This window comes from Tenrec ecaudatus, chromosome 3 (assembly GCF_050624435.1).
Source record: "Tenrec ecaudatus isolate mTenEca1 chromosome 3, mTenEca1.hap1, whole genome shotgun sequence".
NCBI lineage: Eukaryota > Metazoa > Chordata > Mammalia > Afrosoricida > Tenrecidae > Tenrec > Tenrec ecaudatus.
The window spans coordinates 68,968,811-68,973,391 of record NC_134532.1 but is presented as its reverse complement, the minus strand read 5'-3'; the positions used below and the strand labels follow the sequence as shown (position 1 = coordinate 68,973,391).

The 4,581-nt window shown below is 42.5% G+C and overlaps 1 non-coding gene across 1 annotated transcript; it reads right to left on the bottom strand.

Moving 5' to 3' along the window:
• Positions 1-4,026: 4,026 nt before the first annotated feature.
• Positions 4,027-4,190, bottom strand: LOC142443804 (U1 spliceosomal RNA). The gene has a single exon (XR_012783553.1). It is a non-coding gene; the product is annotated as a U1 spliceosomal RNA (small nuclear RNA).
• Between the last annotated feature and the right edge of the window lie 391 nt (positions 4,191-4,581).

Genomic DNA, 4,581 nt, shown 5'->3' with positions numbered 1-4,581 from the left:
TATAGAATAGTGTATGTAAATAAATAGAAGTCATGATGACATTAAAAGAGAGCTCAACATAAAATGTAAAAGGCTAGATCAAGAAGACTACAGTACTATAACAACCTGTGCACAGGCCTGAAGTGAGAGGACCAAAAGGAAAGAGCATATTTGGCCTGCCTTCAGCTGACAGAACTCAAGCAAAGTTCAACACTTACGTTGAAATATTGAAGGATTCCATACGTACAATACTAAGCATCTCAGAAACCAGTAAAAGAAGATGGCAGGTGTGAATAAAGTCACTGCACCCCCCCCCCCCAATTGGTCCACATTCAACCATTTCAGAAGGTATCTATGGTTAATCAGTGGTTAAGAAAAAACTAAGCTTCAGTTTAGAACTTCAAGCTGCACTGAAAGCAATGGCAAAGAATCTGGCTCCAGGAGTTGACTGAATGCCAATTGAAGTGTTTTAACAAACAGATGAAACACTGGAAATGTCCAAGAAACTGGACAGACAGTTAACTGGCCAATAACTGAAAGAGAGCCATATATATGCCCATCCCAGAGAAAGGCCACCCAACAGAGTACAGAGAACAGAAAGTATCAAACAACATAAGTAACATCACATGCAGACCATTCGACAATCGGGGCCACAGAACCCTGACAGGGAGAAATTGAAACCGGATTCAGAAGAGGATGTGGGATGAGGAAGATCATTGCTGACATCAGATAAATCTTGGCTCCAAGCAGTAAATGTCAGAAAGACATTTCCTTGTGTTTTAGTGGTGATGCAAGGCATTTGACCGTGTGGATTATTACAAAGTATGGAGAATATTGAAAAGAGTGCAAATTCCAGAACAATTCCATGGTGCTCCTGGGAAACCTGCACATGGAGCAAACACCACAAGGGAATATACCGCATGCGTGCCAGTCATTCAAAATGTGTGCTAACAAAACATCAGCAGGGAACTGCCAGAAATCCAAGCTGCATTCAGAAGCGGATGCAGAATGATGGACATCATTGCTGACGTCAATGGAATCTTGGTGGAGAGCAGAGGATGCCAGAGAGATGTTCCCTTTTGTTTGGACGGTGTGGGCCATCACAAATTGTGGGTAATATTGTGAAGGATGAGAATTCCAACATATTTAAGCTCATGCTGAATCTGTATCTAACAATAAGAAGGTCAGCGTGAGCAGACCTTGAAGGCACGAGTGAGATACATGCAGAAATGGCCTTCCTTGGTTTCCACGTCTGCCACCTGACTTCTCTCTCTTTCAGCTTGCATCTGTGATTGAGGAAGAGAAACCCCGTAACTGTTTTACAGATGATTCTGTATAATGTGCTTCCTACACCCTTTTGTGGGACATCGCTGAAGGTTGGTGGTGAAGAGAAACCCCATGAGCAGTGCACCTGGCGGCTCACTTCAGCTGGATGGAGAACTGGCTGGACGAGTGATGGTATATTGTGGTCCTGATTTGACTGGCTGGTTTGAGACTGGAAGGGAGTTGATGGTAAAGAGGGATGAAGAATAGTTACATGGGTAGACTTCGCTGAGTGGACCAAAGATGGGAAGACATGTGTGTCGTGTGAATGCTCAATAAAGGATGAGGAAGATGATGAGTTCCCTGAACACCAGACATCTTCTCACCCGGCAACTCCTGTCATTTCTCACAAACAAAGTGGTCCTGGTGGCAGAAATGGGGTTAGGCATGGTCTCGGCAACATGAATTTCCACTTCTCAAGACTGATTTGACTACTGTCACCACACAGTGTTCAATCTCCCAGCAGCGGAGGCCAACAGTGTGTCCCTGCCATGGCCCCACTCCAACAAGCTGGTGGTCAATTAATTACACTGGACCACTTCCATCATGAAAGGGGCAACGCTGTTGGTTTTTTCCCCTTGGGATAAACACTTCCTCTTGACATGAATGAATTACCCAATTAGCAAGGGGCTTAGGAATCAGGGAAACAGGGGTACCAGTTGTCCAGAGCACAGACTCAGAGATGGCCAACAGACAAGACACAAGGAAAGAGTGAACGCCGCAGTGGAAGGGCACTAAATGAAACGGATACCTGGTCTAGAAAGCGAGACCATGTCTTCTGGAAGTGAAGGTCGTGCAGGATCATGAGGGTGCCCACACACAAGGTTGCTGGAGCTAGGTGGCCCCTACTACTTCAACACCTTTGCTGTGTCACTCTCCTAGAGTCCCCTCCTGTGTAAATGAAACACCCCAACTCAGCACTTAGTCTGGGAGTAAACTCTTTCTTCCTGATGAACTAGAGAAGGTGGACAGAAGATCAAGTATTACTTTATCTAAAAATAAAATAGAGTAGCTTGTAATATTTGTTTTCTGACCATTAAGTTTTCTTTTTTTTTACACCCTTTTCCATTTATTCACTGATAATTATGGTGTTTATTTAGAAATAAAAATCAAAGTATGATCTGTTTAATGCAAATTTGTTGCAAGTCACAGTTTTGGTTGAGAGTGATGAATAAATTGAATATTGAAACCACTAAGTTTACTGACTCATTTTCTTTGTTGTAGAATACATAGAATATTCTCCTTTTTTGGGAGTATTCTTTTTGTAGAAAAGATTTTTTACAGTAAAACCTTTATTACCCTCCATCCACTAAAAGCTTTATCATCCATTTCATCTCATTCTTGTAACATGACATAGACCATTTTTTGGTTCAGTAGCTAATAGTATAGTCACATTTAAATGTCCAAGACACATCTGGATAATGTTACTTGGGGCAATGCTCTTTAGAAGGAAGCTATAAGTGCTGTAACCAGCATCCAATATATATAACACTCACGGCCATTGACTCATTGCTGACTCACAGAAACCCGATAGGGTAGAATTGCAGGTTTCTGAGACTGAAACTCTTTATAGGAGTATAAAGTTTTGTCTTTTTTTCCTTGGAATTGCTGGTGGTTTTGAACTGCTGACCTTGTGGATTGGAGTCCAACTCATAACCTCTACTCTACTAGGGTTCCACTCTGTCTGAAACCAAGCATATGTAGCTCCCTACACACATGGGGTCACCATGAGTAGAAATAGTTTCATGACAGCTAAAATCAATCAAGGTTTTCTTTGCCTATCCAATTATATTTAAGCGTTCCATAAAATACAAAGCCCTCTGTAATCTGAATCCTTTTCTGTTTTCACAGATGTGGTTCCTCTTTTCCCAGGAGTTTTACTTTTCTTGACAATTTCTTCTCATTCTCTAGAATTCACCTTTCATTGTATCCTTCTCTAGGAAGTTCCAATACCAACATCCTCAGGGACGTAAGCAAGGGGAACTTCCTGTTTTACCTGAAGCCACTAGCACATGCCTAGAATGTAAGTGCTCAGTACACAGATTCAAAACCTACTGTGTGCGTCCGGGTAGATTAGAGAAACAAAATTCATAGGCACTCATATGTGTATAAGAATGAACTTTATATACAAGAGCAATTGAATATTGAGAAAACATTCCAGCCCAGTGCAGATCAAGTCCATACATCTGATATTAGCCCATATGTCTGATACCAATCTATAAAGTCCTTTTCAGACTCACAAAACACATGCAATGACACCACCGAATGCAGGAAGATCACAGGCCAGTGGGTGGGAAGTATTGTGAATTGAGTGGTGGTGTAAGCTTCTCAGCTCTGGCGTGGGTCTCCACATGTCTCTCCATGCGGCTCTCCACGTGGCTCCTCCAGCTGCAGGGCTCTAGTGTAGCTCCATGTGTCTTGTCATCAGGAAGACCAAGCAGAGAGAGTATGTCCTGCCTCCAGTGAGCTATTTATCTCCGTAACACCTCCAAATGAGGTCATCAAGCAGCAACCTGATTGACAGGCAAAATTCCACCCTTTCGCTCTTAGTAGTCTCAAGTTGGCAACAGATTACGTAACTACCACATCTACGTACTGCCCTCAACTCAATTCTGACTTCTAGCAACCATACAGGACATACTAGAATTGCAATGATTTTACCCCGGAACATTAAAAAAATCTTCTGTTGTCCAGTAGATGCTAACTCATACTCTTTTTTTTTTTCAGGAGATAGCACGAATGCAGTTCCCCACTACCACAAATTATGCAGTAGAATTTCCCACATTTGGGGAGATAGCAGGGGTCAGCACACCTGGAGTGCAATGGATGAGCCTCGCCCTGGGAAAACCACCTTCGCGATCATGGTATCTCCCCTGCCAGGTAAGTTATGCCAACTCACACTCTCAGCAAACCTGTGGGACTCAGTCAAACAGCCCCACACGGTTTCCAAGCATTTCTGTAAATCTTGGTAGAACAGGACTGACACACCTTTTATACCTTTCCGTTAACCACTGCTCCACCATGACTGCTACCCCAGAACCTCAGAGATAATCATCATCCTTTTCTGGAAGGGGTGGATTACTTTTACTATCCTGGAGATAATTTAATTTCTCATCGATTTCCTTTATTCTTTCATTTATTGATTCAGCAAATATCCATTAAGCACCACGTTTTCTAGGCCTCTCCAAAGCCTCAGGAATGTGCCAGTGAACAATGTAGACAAAATGCCTCTTTCCTTGCAGCTTACTTTTTTGGATGAGTGTCATTTTAAGTACCTTT